Source organism: Pogona vitticeps, chromosome 3, assembly GCF_051106095.1.
Source record: "Pogona vitticeps strain Pit_001003342236 chromosome 3, PviZW2.1, whole genome shotgun sequence".
Taxonomy (NCBI): domain Eukaryota; kingdom Metazoa; phylum Chordata; class Lepidosauria; order Squamata; family Agamidae; genus Pogona; species Pogona vitticeps.
Window position 1 is genome coordinate 241,883,305 of NC_135785.1, and position 18,215 is coordinate 241,901,519.

General features: G+C 39.7%; 1 long non-coding RNA gene across 1 annotated transcript; it reads right to left on the reverse strand.

The window, feature by feature from the left end:
* Window positions 1-1,159: 1,159 nt before the first annotated feature.
* Window positions 1,160-17,893, reverse strand: LOC144588046 (uncharacterized). The gene is made up of 2 exons (XR_013543367.1): window positions 17,737-17,893; window positions 1,160-1,757 (listed from the first exon to the last, which is right to left on the reverse strand). It is a non-coding gene; the product is annotated as an uncharacterized LOC144588046 (long non-coding RNA).
* Between the last annotated feature and the right edge of the window lie 322 nt (window positions 17,894-18,215).

Here is an 18,215-nt window from a genome sequence, read left to right on the forward strand (position 1 = left end):
GCCTGACCACCTTATCTATCTCCTGAAAAATCTATACGTGGGACAGGAAGCAACAGTTAGAACTGGATACAGAAACACTGATTGGTTCAAAATTGGTAAAGGAGTAGGACAAGGCTGTATATTGTCCCCCTGCATATTTAACTTATATGCAGAATACATCATGCGAAAGGCCGGACTGGAGGAATCCCAAGCTGGAATAAAGAGTGCTGGAAGAAATATCAACAACCTCAGATATGCAGATGATACCACTCTGATGGCAGAAAGTGAGGAGGAATTAAGGAACCTTGTAATGAGGGTGAAAGAGGAGAGCGCAAAAAATGGTCTGAACCTCAACATCAAAAAAACTAAGATCATGGCCACTGGTCCCATCACCTCCTGGCAAATAGAAGGGGAAGATATGTAGGCAGTGACAGATTTTACTTTCTTGGGCTCCATGATCACTGCAGATGGAGACAGCAGCCACGAAATTAAAAGACGCCTGCTTCTTGGGAGGAAAGCGATACCAAACCTCGACAGCATCTTAAAAAGCAGAGACATCACCTTGCCAACAAAAGTCTGAATAGTCAAAGCTATGGTTTTTCCTGTAGTGATGTACGGAAGTGAGAGCTGGATCATAAAGAAAGTTGACCGCCGAAGAATTGATGCTTTTGAGTTGTGGTGCTGGAGGAGGCTCTTGAGAGTCCCCTGGACTGCAAAGAGAACAAACCTATCCATTCTGAAGGAAATCAACCCTGAGTGCTCACTGGAAGGACAGATCCTGAAGCTGATGCTCCAATACTTTGGCCATCTCATGAGAAGAGAAGACTCCCTGGAAAAGACCCTGATGTTCGGAAAGTGTGAGGGCAAGAGGAGAAGGGGATGACAGAGGATGAGATGGTTGGACAGTGTCATTGAAGCTACCAACATGAATTTGGCCCAGCTCCGGGAGGCAGTGGAAGACAGGACGGCCTGGCGTGCTCTGGTCCATGGGGTCACGAAGAGTCGGACATGACTAAACGACTAAACAACAACATGACTACTAGGCTTCTTCACGTCTATAAACATCTGCCATGTGCATCTCTTCATCTCTGCTTATTTTATCCTAGTTTTCAGAGAGGTAACTATGTTAGTCTCTTTCAGCAGCAGCAACAAGAGCAAAACAAAAATAACAGTACTGTGGCACTTTTAAAACTAACACATTTATTTCAGTGTGAGCTTTCTTGGATTACAATCGACTTCTTCAGGAAAATGGAGTTAAAATAAATGGCCACTGGCACCACACCCCAAATGGAAAAACACATGTTCAGCGGGGGGGGGGGCTTACTTTGCTTGTACATCATGTAGATAGATGCCTTTTAAACAAATGAATTAAAACTTGCTAGACCCTATTGAAATTCTGTTTCTATTGGTAATAGGATCAAGCTCCAAGTTTTTATTCCTTAGGGTGTGACTGCACTGACAAATAATGTGAGAAATGCTCCAGGATTGGGATGGTTTGATTTGCTTTTTGTTGTTGTTGTTAACTATATGACATATATACCAGTGCAAATCAGCCCAGAGTCCTCTCGCATCAGTAGTTTTTTTTTCCTCCACCCCTGGGCTTCTACGTTTTTGAAATAGCATGCCTTTACATGCATTCTGGCAGTGTGATTCCTTGAGCTGATACAGAAGGGTTTGCAGCTGTTGCATTTGAAGCCATTGCACCCAGCTCCAGCAGCAGTGAGGGAAACAGGAGAGCAGGGAAACCGCTGGCTGTTTAAATCCTCTCATCCCCAAACCTGCAGATAAATAGCAGATATAGTCAATAAAAATAATAAAAACATTGAGTGGTATTATAGTCTAGCTAGACTAGATGGGCCCTTGGCCTGATCCAGCAGGGCTCTTCTTGTGTTCTTATGTTCTTATTCAAAATACCAGGCACGATCAGCCAAAATTATAAAAACATTGACTTGTATTATACAGCAGATATGAGGACAATGGGGAACACTGAAGGGTGTTTAATCCACAAGTGAAATGGTTCGATTGCTAGATTACTGTATATTGTTAGTTTTTTCAATTCTTTATTCTCAACTCTGGCATCACCTGGAATTGTAATGTCAATGATCCAGACATTTCTTTGTTCCATTGCTACTATGTCTGGTGTGTTATGTTCAAGATGTCTATCAGTTTGGATCCAGAAATCCCACAAGATCTTGAATTGTATATTATTATTATTATTATTATTATTATTATTATTATTATTATTATTATTATTATTATTATTATTATTATTATTATTATTATTATTATTATTATTATTATTATTATTATTATTATTATTATTATTATTATTATTTTATTATTATTATTATTATTTTATTAAAATCAATCAAAATTATAAAACATCTACTGGTATTACATGAGAGATACACGTTTTAACCAAAAACCTAAATATCAACAATATGCTGTTCCTAATATTGCCAGTTTTGGTAGCTCTGTTGATGTTATTTCTGGAATTTGTAACTGCTTATAATACTGTGTGAAATTTCTTATTGTTGTTGTTGTTGCTGCTGTTATTACTATTGTGTTGATAGGACAGCAAGCCTATCAGCTCCAGGTCTTGTTTTTGCTGACTGTATAGAGCTTCTTCATCTTTGGCTGCAGAGAATATAATCAATCTGATTTCTGTATTGCCCATCTGGTGATGTCCATGTGTAGAGTCACCTCTTGTATTGTTGGAAAAGAGTGTTTGTGATGACCAGCTTGTTCTCTTGACAAAACTCGATTAGCCTTTGCCCTGCTTCATTTTGAACTCCAAGGCCAAACTTACCTGTTGTTCCTTTTATTTCTTGACTCCCTACTTTAGCATTCCAGCCCCCTATAATGACAAGAACATCTTTCTTTGGTGTCATTTCTAGAAGGTGTTGTAAGTCTTCATAGAATTGGTCCATTTCAGCCTCTTCAGCATCAGTGGTTGGTGCATAAACTTGGATTACTGTGATGTTGAAATGTCTGCCTTGGATTCATATTGAAATCATTCTATCATTTTTGAGATTGTATTCTAGTAAAGCTTTTCTGGGATACAATTTCAAAAATGATAGAATGATTTCAATTAACTTAGGGAAACCCAATTTTCCAGGCATGGCTTTACAGTGGGTCCATTCACATTTTTCCTTCTTAAACTCCTTCCTCTTCCTTTTAAGTCTTTCCCTCACTTTGGACCACTCAATGTCAATTCTCCTTTCTTAAACTGCACTGCTTTTCTTAGATTCTTGCTCTCACCAGTCCCTTCACCAGTCCCTTATCTTCACAGCAACTAAAAGGGGCAGTGACTGGCCCAAGGTCACCAGTGAGGCTCATGGGACAGTAAAGACTCATCTCTAGATCCCTCAGGCTCCACTGCAACACTGTAAGGACTATGCTCTTCTGGCTCTCTTTTCATCAGCCTCTGCTTCACCTCTTCTCTCCTTTCCTAGACCCTTCCAGTTGTCTTGCTTCTCATTAGAATCACAGTAGCTCAACCATGACAAAGAACACGAGACTATTCTGCCTTGTATGACTTATTCCCTGTTGGGTATGGAGTTCACACACTCATTCATGTACCACAAACTGTGCAACAGTGGTACAGATAGATGGTTAGGGCTACCTGGGTTCCATCAGAGAGGGGGAAAGCTACTTTTTTGGACCATAGGTCCTAGAATACCCAACCGTATACGAACCATGTATTTCTGGGAGATGTATTTCCACATCTTTGGCGTCTTCTCATTTATTTTGTTCCATCTGTTCCTTTCTGGAATAGATACTAATATTCTCAGGGTGACTTCACTTCCTCCTTCTCTTGTTTCTTCTTATTCATGCATGCATGCTGCCCTTCTCCTCCAGACATATATAGTTAGCATAGCATCCTGAGCTTATCTCTCTCATCTTCAGATGGAGTCTCCATAATAGACATATTTCATTTTCCGTTTAAAATGGCTTTGTCTGCTTTTTCCAAGCATCACCTTCCATGAATGAGTGACCCATGAACACACACTGAGTTTCATGGCTCATTGGGGATTGAAACCTGGAACTCCCACATCTGAGTTCAGCCCTTTAACCACTACAGCACACTGGCTATCTTCCCTTTAGGTAAAGGTAAAGGTTCCCCTTGACAATTTTTGTCCAGTCGTGTTCGACTCTAGGGGGCGGTGCTCATCCCCGTTTCCAGGCCATAGAGCCAGCGTTTGTCCGAAGACAATCTTCCGTGGTCACATAGCCAGTGCGACTTAGACACGGAACGCTGTTACCTTCCCACCGAAGTGGTCCCTATTTATCTACTTGCATTTGCATGCTTTCGAACCGCTAGGTTGGCGGGAGCTGGGACAAGCGATGGGAGCTCACTCCGTCGCGTGGATTCGATCTTACGACTGCTTGGTCTTCTGACCCTGCAGCACAGGCGTTTGCGGTTTATCCCGCAGCACCACCACGTCCCTTTGGCCTCTGTTTATTCTACCTCCCTAGGCGGATCTGCTTCCCCTTCCTCCTCTTCAGATTCAGAGCAGTACTGCCCATAAGAGACAGAAGCAGTGACCATGCTGGCTGGGGGATTCTGGGACTTGTAGTCCAAAAAAGTAGCATTTCCAAGTTGTGCAAGAGCTCAGTGGAGTACAGATACCATGGGTATGAGAGATTTAAAATGTTTCGAAATGGTCCCTAAAATATGAGCTACAAGCCAAGAGTCTTCATATTACAGAGGATTTTTAAAAAATGATTTCTGAATTACTTGACAGGAAAGAGGTGAGATTCTTTAGCAGAAATGACTGAATAACTTGATTTAACTTAAGATGCATTACAGCATTCAGCACAAACCCATACTAGCACATGAATTTAAAGAACGAGTCTAATTGTGACTGGGTCTAATTCTTAATATATACAAATCACTATATACAAATTACAAATTATGTTGATGTTTAGTCGTTTAGTCGTGTCCAACTCTTCATGACCCTATGGACCAGAGCACACCAGGCCCTCCTATCTTCCACTGCCTCCCGGAGTTTGGTCAAATTCATGTTGGTAGCTTCAATGACACTGTCCAACCATCTCGTCCTCTGTTGTCCCCTTCTCCTCTTGCCTTCACACTTTCCCAACATCAGCGTCTTTTCCAGGGAGTCTTCTCATGAGATGGCCAAAGTACTGGAGCCTCAGCTTTAGGATCTGTCCTTCCAGCGAGCACTCAGGCTTGATTTCCTTCAGAATGGATAGGTTTGTTCTCTTTGCAGTCCAGGGGACTCTCAAGAGCCTCCTCCAGCACCACAACTCAAAAGCATCAATTCTTCGGCGGTCAACTTTCTTTATGGTCGAGCTCTCACTTCGGGTCTAATTCTTAATATATATAAATTACAGTCCCTGTCCCTTTAAATAAAAACTGTATTGTCATATAGCCCAATTATATTCTCATCTTTTGGCTGAAGCACTGAAACCAAGACAGAGTGACTTGTCTCCAATGAATGAGCAGAACTGCTCAAGCCATGTTACTGTCTGAGACAGTGGACAAGATGGCACCCCGCCATTCCATGTGCAGACTCCATCTTGATAGTGGTAAGGAGATGGCATTGTTTTGCGCCAAATAGGCATTATATCATGTATTATATTGTCTTGGGTTTTTGACAGTCCAGTCCTACCTTTTTTATATGGATCTGTCGAGAATTAATCAGACCTGCATCTTTGTTGCCCTGTTTGATGCCTTTTCTCTGGCAGGTCTCCTTTCTCTCTAGCCTTGCTCTCTTTATCCTCCTCAATTCTAGTCTCATCTTCCCATAGCCTTTTTACCTCATCTCACCACCCATGTAACACATCCTATTACTCAATCTTCCCATCTCTTCATACAGTATTCGTTTATGTATTTTCTGTTGCTGTTTAAGTGATTAAATACAGCTGAAAATTTACTTCAGCATGGCTGGCTATGAGTTGAAGCCATCTGGCTAGGCATATACCAAGCAATATGAGCTGAGGGAGATTAAGCAAACACTCTCCTTTCCATCAGAGTGCTGTGGATTAGATTTGGAGATGCGGTGTAGGAAATGCATTAACTGTAAACTCCCCAACCACATATCCCATCTGAAACGTATGCCAAATGTAGTACAGCTATGTTCCATTATGTTCCACAGATGCCGAGTTTAGTCCTGATACCAGAAGTGATCATGTACGTTCATAGTTAATACCCCCCAAAACATTAGGAGTTTGTGGCCTGCAGCACATGTAACTAACATTTAAGACAGATGTACAACACAGATTTTCGTCAGGAGATAAACATGCTTGGTTTTTAGTTTTCTTTGGCTTGCTCCACAAACCTCACAATGAATATATCTGTTTCACCTAAGCCCCATTTAAGCTTCATAGCCTGAAACCATGTATGTCTTGAAGCATGGTGGGGACATAGGCACACATGTATTGTAAGTCATATGCCCACCATCCTCCCTTACCTGCAAGTCACTCAGATCTTTGTGCATGTAGTGTAAGGATCTAAAGTGGCACCTGTACATCCTTACATTGGTGATATGACTGGCAGCCCAAATAAGACAGAGCTTCTAATCACATGAATGTACCAAGTGTGTTCAAGGGAACACATTTACAGGTGCCTCTTTAGACCTTAGCACAGAACAGGCAAAGATATGAGTAAAAACCTGGTCATAGTGATGAAACTGATGGTGGGACTTACCTGTCCTTGACATCCTCATTCCACTCAAAGCCCTACATAGTTTCAGGCACTAATGCCTGAATAGGACTATAATGATGGGAGCCAAACGTAGGTTTATGGCATCTAAACGAACATAACTAGCATGTTTGTTTGACATAGCTTTGTGGGGGATGATGTGGTGAATGTTTTGAGGTTCACAGTTAAGTAGGACATCTCAGAGAAGTCTGCCTAACAGAGACAATCTTCTCCAACACTTCACCTGCTACCTGCCTCCCAGCATCTTCTGCCTAAGAATGGATACCTCACCATGCCTATTGTTAGGGCTGTCAATGAGTCTTTTGCAGACCAGAGGTTTGAAGCCCCAAATCCTACCACTATTGATGTACACTTTCGTATTTTATATAAAAGTGTAAAAACTGTCTGCTATTAATCTTCTTCTGCTTGATCTCCATAAAAAACAAGTTTAATCCAGAAGACTTGGTTTCAGCTAATTTACACACAATTTCATTATCAGTTTTAATTGATAGTTACCACCAGATAACTATCTTGGCTTGCTTGTCTCTTTGTTTCAAAGATACATTATTTGGAATTTTATTTTATTTCCTGTTGCTAACATTTCCAGGAAGAAAAATTACTTTGTTCTGAAATTAATGTCACAAGGAACAAAACTGGTAATTAAATTATGTATAAATTATATGGAATTCATTCCTTTGCTGCACTTTCACTTCATTTAGTTTGATAGATGAAAGGACCAACGTTTTAGATAAAGATGCTACTACTTGAGATAAAACATTAACATTTATGAAACTTCAGACTGCAGTCTCATATACACTTCCTAGAGTGTAGGCCCATTATGTCTGAGTAGACAGATACAGTATGATCATGTATTAACATTCTCATTAATATTAATCACAATGGGTGATTGAATAAATTAACAAATAAATTTAATGCTCCTCTCAGGCCCTCCTTTTCTTTGGTTACACCTGAAGAATGAAAACATTGTACCAAGGGAGAGATGCTAGCTAACCTTAAAGGAATCAGTGCTGCCAGGTGTCCAGGAAACATCAATAGGGCAGACCTTTCCCTATAAGGGCCTCTTTGAAACCTGGCTGAGTGTTATCAGTTACACTGACTCATTGGTCCAATTGTGTCACTTCTGTGAGCTCTCAATACCAATAGAACTCCTACAGCTCAGCAATTGTTGTAGTTGTTCTGTCAAGTCAGAACCAACTTATAGTGACCCTAAATATGGATTTCAAGATAAATGAGATATTTAAGGAATGGCTTGACCAGTTCCACATCCCACAGTGATCTTCCATGACTGAATGGCGATTCAAATCCAGAGTCCAAGTCTGCCACTCTGTCCACTGCACCACACTAGCTATCCTTAGAGCCCAACAGAATGTGGAAAAGTTTCTTTCCCACTTTTCCTATTTAAAGTTTCTGGCTCTATTAACTGGAGAATTCCGAGAGTTTTAGTCAGAAAAGAAGCTTCTCAAGGTCTTGCCCCCAGGACAGATCTTTCTCACATTTGTGATGATCAGGGATCCTAAGGATGGACCCCAGGATACTTTGTATGCAAAGCACGTGCAGCACCATTGAACTGTGCAATTTTCCACAAGAAGAGCACTGCCGCTTTAAGGGAAACAACAAAATAAAAAATAAAGAAGGCAAAAAATGTTGTGGCACCTTAAAGACTAACTACTATATTTTAATGTGAGCTTTCATGAACAAGTCCACTTCCTCAGACATAAGAGTGGGACTACACGGCAAATATTTATACATGGCCCCAAAACAAAGAGACTGTTCCTTGTTGATATTGTGGCACTGTAGGTCCCTTAGGGATGCATTTGTCTGCATTTAGTGAGGAAGATGATGTCTCTTTGTAACTGTGCAAGACTGAGGGATCTCTCCACTCTAAAATCCAGTGCCTTCCATAGTTTCAGTTTTAGAAGAAGTAGCCGTGTTAGTCTGCGTTAGCACATCAGGCAAAAATGCAGTCAGCCCTCCTGATTTTGAAGCTTGATCCCATAGTCTGTGGGGTGTGAGTATGTTTTGGGGGATGTTGATCCTACTGCTCCAGACATGCTGCTTTTGTCCTCTAGGAGAGTAGGACATGTGCAGATATGCCTTTAGCAGTTGCTGAGCTCATATCAGAACTGTTGGATAGCGCAGCGGTTTAGGTATGGTTGGGAGTTCAATTCCCCACTGTGCCTCATTAACAAGGACTGCACTCGATGATCTATAGGATCCCTTCCAGCTCTGCAACTCAATGATGACGATCTGAGTGATTAAAAGAGAATAATGTTCCCCCATATTAAAAACTACAGCCTTATAGATGAAAGCTGATAAAAGCATAACCCTCTATATGTCTACTTAGAAGTATATTCCACTATATGTTCAATGGGGCTTACTCCCAGCTAAGTGGGTTTAACATTGCAGCCTTAATTAATTATGGGTACTTTTAAGAGGAGGGAAGGAGCCCTCGTGCACCCTACTGCAGTAGTTTATGTAACAGGCTCAATTTCCATGAGAAAAAGAAATCTGACAGTGCATCCATTTGGAACTACTGTATATCTAATGGGGTTTGTTCCCAGATATGAGTCTCTAAAATAATTCTGTACCATCAAATAGATTCTGACTTATGGCAAGCCTCCCAGTATTTTCTACATATAAAATACTCCGAAGTGATTTGCCGGTCCCATCTTCTGTTAGCATTCTGGGATCATATAGCTTAGTGGGTTGGGGCACCTGGAGCCAGGCTCTGGGAGTGTGACTCTCCACTGTGCCACCTAGAAAAGGGACCCGCCAAGATGACCTGGAGCATGTCTGCCCTGCTCCCTGTGCGGCCTTGGGCAGGATACAGTCCCAAGGTACCACCAGAAAGAGGGATCAGTAAATAACTTCTGGGTACTTTATATACTCATTCTTAAGGAAGAATGGAAGGATCAATTTGATAGCAAATAATTAGTTAATTGATACGTGGCTTTAGGATTGTTGTTAAGGTATCCTCTTATCACAGCCTTCCTCCCTCCGCACACACAAAAATCTGTAGAAATATGCATTTTATTGAAAAAAATGTATAGAAAAACAAATGAAATATTTGTGAATAACTAATAAATGTGAATAACTAATAAATAAAATACATATGTAGGAGGTTTTTAGGTAGTTTAACTGTTTATTCTTATTTAAAGTGAGTAGTAGGTGACTTATTATTTGTTGATATAAATTGTTTGTTTATATTGTATTGTGTCCTATTCAACTCAATTTACTGTTGTAAATCACCCAGAGAGTCTTATGCACTATGAGGTGGTATACAAATTCAGACAGACAGACAGACAGACAGACAGACAGACAGAAAGAAAGAAAGAAAGAAAGAAAGAAAGAAAGAAAGAAAGAAAGAAAGAAAGAAAGAAAGAAAGAAAGAACACTGTAGCATTTGTTGGCCTAAATCCTCTTGCATAGTTATGCAAATGACATAACTGTTGGAGGTGAACTGCCTCCGTTTATGAAATCTCTGTAGACAGGACCTGCTACATGCTGAGTCACGTGATTCAGTATAGAGCAAATAATGTCTATGAAGATTTCTTGAGGCATTTTGCCTCCAAAATTTTCTGAGTAAATCTCAGTATGCTTGTTAAGCAACTGCAGTCTTCCAAAAGCTTTTCCTGGGAACAAGCCTCATTGAACAATGACTATAGTGCTTTAATGCACGTGCGGAGTATAGGACTTTAAATGAATGTGGGGAAACCTGCTAGTCTTCATTATCTGATTAGCTTTAGACTGCAAGATTAAGAGGTTTTAAATTAACCAATAATAAGAACAGCTAGGAAAGAGATGAGGTCTTCTTTGCATCATGATGGTGGTCCCCTAGTGTTCTTCAAAAGACATTGCACTGACATTCCTCTTTTGTCCCAAGAAGTGAATTTTGACTCTCTGGAACTGCTGCTTGGATCCACTTGGAATCAGAGTAACAGGGAAGGAGGGTAAAGGGGAGAATTAAGAGGGATAAATGGAAAGTGATTTTGCTGGGATGCGTGGGGAATGACCCTCTCCCCCCTTTAAAAATTGTTGTAGTTGTTTCCTTCTCTCAAAACTCAAACATAAGAGGGAAGAGAAGGTAAAATAATTTATGAGATTTTAAAACCTTTTTCCTGGTAAGGCTTTTTATAGTCACCTTACTTGAAACAGCAGTTTAGCATCAAGTTACCTGTTAAATAAATGTGCCCTTATCCTGAACAGAATTAGATTTTTGGGGCTCACTGATCATTAATTAAACTGTTACCTCTTTTCTACTAACTTCCTCATCTCTTTTTAGGGTCTTATTTATTTATTTATTTGATTTATTTATCAATAATTTATTTATCAATAATTTATTTATCACCATTCAGTGCATGTGGTTCTTGCCTTTTCTCCTTCTACCTGTGCTTGTCACTTGTTCAGATTTGGCAAACACTGATGACACTATCAATGCCCTTGTAATCAGTTTCGATAGCTGTCTGATAATTTGAACATACGCCTGGTCTTTGTATTGAGCCCTGGGTACCCAATCACACAACAGAGTCCATGTGGCTTTGCATTAAGCACCTCTTGTTGCCATACTGGGATACAACTTCTTTTATCAATTATTTACTGTGGAACCTCCAAATGAATACAGCAAAGAGAGGCCAAGCTAGGGTGGCCATCCATCCTATGTTACAGAGGACAAACCTCTGTTTGAAGGCATCCAATCAAATTTGACTGAAAGAGGAAGAAATGTAACATCACCAATATTTACCACCAGGACAACAAAGGGAACAAGTACCTACGGTAGGTCATGTGTTCTTCCCCATTACAGTGACACTGTAGTGTATTTCTCTTAAAGTTCTAATAATTATTTCTAAATTGGCATCCCTGTTATCTAAATTAGTGTATTCAAATGTTATGCAGATTTGTGCTGTCTTTTTCGGCAACACCTTCCTTGGTGGAACACAAATGGGCACTCTGGGTGATAAGTTATCTATTCAATTATATATGTTTTTACACCCTCTCAGAAGAACTGTTTGCATGCAGCAAAAGGGCAAAGAAGTGAGACAGGTGTTTCTAAATTTATAGAGGAATGTGAGGGGCTATCAGGGTTTTCCATCTGAATTCATACAGAAGCTGTGCACATTGTGCTTCTTATCTGATAGCATCTTAACACTTTTTAAGACAGTGATTTAATTGCACGGACACACTCAGCAGAAAGCATTGTACACTTCTTTCACATTGTAAGGTTATTCGGTTTTGATTTTCAATCTTCTCTCAAATCAGCCCTTACTATTCAAGTGAGAAATGAAACTGTGTTGATGTCAAGGACTTGGCTGACTTGACTTTGATGAAGGGCAGGCAGTCGGGATTGTAATCTCAGCTTCACAACGAGATCAGACTGCACAGATTTCTGTGCGAGAGCTGCCATCTATGATGACTTTGGAGCATTAGCTGGTAAAGAGTGGGACAGATCACATGCTTCCTGGAGCTGGATGGACGGACTAGATGTTCTCTACTGGTTGCTGGCATCTTTTCCAGCTCATTTCAAAGTGCTGGTTTTGAGTGTAAAAGCCTTTAACAGGCTGGGATTTATGGAGGCTACAGTTCAAAACATCTAGAGAACACTATGCTGTACTTCCTCTGGCCTACGTCCTTATGGGCTGCCTGTGTATTCAGATTGTTATCAGAGGCTCTACTAACTGATCTGCCATTAAGACATATAAAGCCACAAGGCACTAGATATAGGGCTTTCTCAACTGTGGCCCTTATCCTCATTCTTGTCCATTCCACCCTTCAGTCCACAACATTTTCTGTATGTTTTCTAGCTTCATTAAAAAGAAGAAGAAACATTGAAGAACATATCCCCTGTCTAGACATGCCTTGATTTACAGCAGGATACATAGTCAAGCAGGCTTTGAAATATGAAAGTGAAAGCAACATCCTAGGAGCAACCTTATTGTGCTCTTGAGCTTACAATATAAGAGGAAAAATCTGTGGTTTGCTCTCCAAAAAACACTTGAAATTCCATGTTGAATACCTGTTTTTCACTATCTATTATACTGATCAGGAAATACCTGTGTTGAACTTGCATTGCAGCTTCCAGAAAGGTGGCTAGCTAGCTTCAATTCTGGATTAGTGGCTTGGTCACAGAATAACCCCTCACTTAACTTCTTCTGTTTCTTTCCCTTCCCATCCTGGAAAGCTGTGCAGCGTACAGTGTGTGTAAATTTCACATCTATACAATGTATAATTTTCATTAATTGTTTGAAGTGCTCTAATTTTTAGACAGCCTTGAAAGGATCTTTGTTTATACTGATAGCACAGGGTAATATTTCCAGCCCTAGTAACCATGGCAATGAATAATTCTATTCTCAGATTCGGTGCCAGCTGCTGCAGTGTCTTGATGGTAGCGCTCAGCTTGTTAATGAGAGACTTTACATGCATCGAAGAGGGAGATTTCACTGGTCCAAAATCAGTCTGGGCTTTCTTAAAACACATTCTTTTCCTCTACATTTTAAAAAAGAAATGTGGATTTTTATAATTGTTTTTTATTCACGAAAATGTGTTTATTTTTAAAACTATGAAGAACAGCACCTGGACGTGTAAGACCAATCCTTTTATCATTAAAAAAAAAACAACAACTTGTATGTTTTAAAATAAATTGGCTTCTTTTTCTTGCTTCAAGTGCTGTTAAGAGTATATTTTGCAGCCCAGTCCTGTGTGCTTTAACCAAGTAGCAGGTCCCATTGTGTTTAATGGAACTTCCCACACTCAAGAAAATATATATAGATAGCCATTTTAGGATGCAATGTGTTGCTGGTAAATGTTAATATGAGACAAAAACTGGAAAAGTACCATATTGAAAACAATGTTATCATCATACCGATGTGGCTTTTTCTTCTGATTTACCAGTGCAGGATTCTTTTTTTTTTAATGGGAAACTGCTGTTTTCTGAGGAATTTTCTGACTATGATAATTGGTCATTTTTCCATGGGAGACTGTTATCAGAAAACTATTTTACCATGTGAAAATTGAGACAACAACATTCTTTTGGCCCAAAATATATGTTTGAAGGTGAAGCTAGGCATTGTGTTGTCAAATACATGGTCCTCGTTCCAATTTGCTAAAATATCAGGGATGGTGACCTAGAGGAGAAGGCGCAATATGAGGGAGGGAATGCTACTTAATTTCTATTGCAAACCACCACCACCCCAATCACTTCTGCAAATCTCTCCCTGTTGGCCACTGATGGATTCTACCAAAGGAAGGCAAAAGATATATGCAGTGACTGAAATTTGCATATTCTAATTTAGGCTGAGATGCAAATTTGGAAACAATTACAGTAAACATATCCAAGAGAGTGAGCAAGGAGGCTGCTGTGGCTGCTCTCCAGCTGTAGATAGGCAGCTTCAAGGCCCCTACACTCTCTCATGCTGTCTTAGCTTCAAACCAGATTTTAATTGACTTACCATTAAAGGCAACCTTCAAAGGTAAATAAATCTGCATGTTAAGATGAATGTATATTATCTATAATTAACCTATTTTCCTTTCCGCATCAGAAGTGAAGTCTGTGTTCATCTTCCAATGACAATCACAAAGCAAAAGATGCTTAATATAAGATACGTCAGTGAGGAAAATCATGTGATCAGCACACACCCTTCACCAGCTGTGGACTGTCTTTCTTGACAATATGATAATGATCTAGTTTGACCTCAAATGACAACCTTCCTCTGACAGCCTTCAAATAAAGGATGTCCCCAATTTTTTTAATTGCATGGCTTCTCTTCCCTATTGCAATTTTTTTTCCTCCCTGGTCGAACCTTCACTTCAGGTTTCATTGCCAATAGCTGGACAAAACTCTAGGGAAAGGAAGATTTGCAAATGATAATCGGTATGAAGAGGAGAGCTTAAAGTTATTTTCTTCCCAGAACATCAAACCCCCCCCCTAATATTGCAAGTAAAAATTAGTGTTTTTCTCAGAATGGTTATAAGCAGCCATGAAGCAATCTTACGGAACACATCACTGGCAATTTTGAAAGGAATGACAAGCTTCACCTTCAGGTACGAATCTTGGCCAAGATTCTTACCTGAGTCTGCTGAGAGAGAATCCATTTGTCCTAAATCTGCTCCTGTAGTAGAAATACTAGAGCTGCCAGCGGTGGCGGGAGTGTTATTTTAATACCATGCTTTCAAAGTAAAAAGTAAAGCTATGCAGCGATCATAATCACAGAGGGGAAAAAACGGAAGCGAGACAGACTATATTAGGAATTGTTAATTATGTATTAATGTCGTGTAAAAGCAGTGTCTTTACAAATAATAATGACTATATGGAAGGTATTGGAAACGCAACAGGTAAAGACTTGACGCTGACAAATCTACTCTGTATTCCACCACTAATGGAAGCTGAAGCATAATCAACGGTAATGAAGTTAGGCCAATTATCTTCTAGCTAAATTCACCACCACCCCTTTTAAAATGTGGTTTGGCAATTATGCTATAACCTATCTGTAACATCTTCTTTTCTTTTTTAAGTCCAACAACACTCTCTTCCCTCTAGCCCTTTGTCCAATAAAAGAAAGATAAGCATGGACTCCTCCATCTGCGGCCTGCTCAAGGAGATCATCCATTAGTTGGAACAACTGTGCTCTGATATATTTTTTTTAAAAATCACTGAAGAAATGGATTTAAATATTTTACAGGATTGACATAATAAATAATTGAACCCTAGCTAAGAATAACCACAGCATGTATTTTAACTCTTGATGTCTTGTCTCTCTCTGTATTTGTTTCTACTCCCTACCATTCAAAAATATTATAACTCACAGACAAATTGAAGCAGGAGACAGGAGGGTAAAAGGTATCCCATTGTCATGCTTCTCTACTTGTTGTGCGTATCAAATTTCAGTCTTTGGTACAGTATCTTATCAATTTTGGTACCTTCATTTGTGGGTAAAAAGGTGAAGCTCAGATGTATTTATAAATCGACTTAACTATTTAATGATGTGTACAGGACCAAGCACACTCACTATTAAGCAGAGTTAAGATGACTGCCTCAGGTAGATGATTTGGAGTGTGATGAAAGAGCAGTGAATTAACTGATTGGTACTGTTATGTGATATCAGGTCATTCCCAGCTTACAAATTAATGGTCCTTATAAGGTCCTATCATTAACAGCCCTTGCCAGCTTTGCCCCAATGCGCAAGTTGCTGAAAAGTTGCATTAGGATTCTGACACTATTTCTGACACATTTTACTTGCTACGCTCTAATTTTACTGCTAGGAATAGGGAAGGTGCTTGTGAGATCCTCCCCGCCCCATTATTTGCCTAAAGAACTTGGCTGGCTTTGAGTACTACATATGCACATTGATTCTGGTGCATGGCAAGCAGCATTTGCTGCTCTGCTTCAGGCAGTGAAATATCTTGGAACTGTCAGAATGGGCATAGGAGCAGGAGCAGAGCTCAGATTTCATTTTTAAAAGAATTCGTTGCGTTACCCATTACTTCTGCTGTTATTGTTCTCATTGTTCTTACTGGGGAAGTAATTGTTGTGGTGTGTGTTATTAATGTGTTGCAATGTTGTTCACTGGAAAACAGAGAGAAATAATCTCTGGTTCCCTTTAGTGCCCAATTCTGATACTGAGCCTTGGGAATGGTTATAAAAATACAAATATGAAACCAAGTACTGCAATACAGTACTTCCCTTTTCTTTAAAAATTCATAAGGGAATTGCATAAGCTGGGGGGAGAAATCCTAGCAAAATATTTTTTAAAATGCAACTTTTTAAAGTAACCACTTGTTACTTATTTCAGCTAAGTAGCTTACAGGTTATTTGTTACACCTAAAACGTTATGATAACCATTTGCATTACTCATTATGCAAAAACAAATCATGTTGGTTCAACTAGTTGCTTTCAAGCACTGACTAGAAGTGTAAAACTATTTTTCAACTATATACAACTATACATATTACTCTTCATCTCCTAAACAAATTGTTACACTCAGGTGTCTCTTCCACACAGTGGGATGCTGCAGTGATATGGCTCTTATCCAGGTCACTGGAAAATAAGTCACTAAAGACTTATGGCATTTCATAATTTCAATTTGTTACAAACTGATTTGAGCATTGTGAGAAAGGCACAGCTTGAACACTCCAAGGTATAACCAAATTCCATTGCTCTCATATCAGGTCTTCACAGCTCCCAAATCTTTACTAAGGATCAAAGTAGCTGATACATTTAGCATGTATTTAGGTCATCTCTTAAATGGTGAAAGAAATCTATTTCTCATAGCACATTATTTCCCTCAGTTCAATATCTTGATTAGTGTGCTTTGTTTTGTAATTTGTCAGGGAATGGTAAACATGAGATTAATTTGCAAGCCTTTTTACCAAAGCCCACATTTCAGAGAAAATGCTATTTTCAGAGGGGAAATCAATTTAGTACAGTGGGCCCTCTACTTCCGGAATTAATCCGTATTGGAACGGTGGCTGCAGGTCAAAAAGTCTGTAGGTCGAGTCTCCATTGACCTACAATGCCTTTAAAACTGATTAACCTGTAACTGGCCGTTTTTGTTCTGTTTTTGTTCCATTTTGGTTTTTTTCTGGTCTGTAAGTCAATTCTCCAGCTGCAAGTTGAACCTAAATTTTGCGGCCAGAGAAGTCTGTAACTCGAAAAGTCTGTAAGTCGAGCTGTCTGTAAGTCGAGGGTCAACTGTACATGAAGAGTGGGCGAACTATGCATGCCCTCCCCGATGACTTCTATGGTTCTTGGCTCAAGTTCCCCTACCAAAGACAAAACAAAACAAAACAAACCCCATCAAAACAGTGTAATTCAGCTCCTGGAAGTCTCCATAAGTCACAGGGCCTCCCTGTACTATTTAATGCACCCCCAAATGCCTCTTTTCTGTTGTGAATTTTGGATTTTGATTAAAGTCCTTTGGCTGTACAGCAAGTACAGGGCCTCACAGAGCATAATAGTTTCAATTTCCCCAGAGTACTGTACTCTACCACTTTCCCTCATCAACTGGCACTTACAGTCTTAATAACTCACTTTGAGATATTAGTAGTAGAAAGAATAAAAAGATTCATTTACTTACAGTTGAACAGATCTACAGCAAACTGAACAAATATGGTTGCTTTGAACAGCAAGCCTCAACAGACTCACTGCTTGCAACAGACTACTATCTCCAACAGACAAAGGAAGGGGGAGGGAAGCAAAGCACAGAGGCAGAGCTCTCTTTAAGTCAGAGACAGGTAAAGAACTATTGGTTTCTGCTGTTAGTGATTGACAGTCACCCCAGCCCCAAAATAGGCATTTAGCTTCTCTTGAGGAAATAACTATTTAAAAAATGCGCTAAATGTATCCTTGAGTTTGACCCTGACAGAGCCAAACTTTCCTCTCTCTATATCGTCATCTGTGTCACTCACTGATTCCAAGAACAGTTTCTGTTGCTGTTGCTTTTGATTAAATGCAGACCTCTAGACTGCAGCATTCCTAGCACAGAATGTCATGCCCCTTTCAGTTTTCCTAACCAGTCTGAAGACTTAAGATTCGTTATTATTAATTTTAAATATC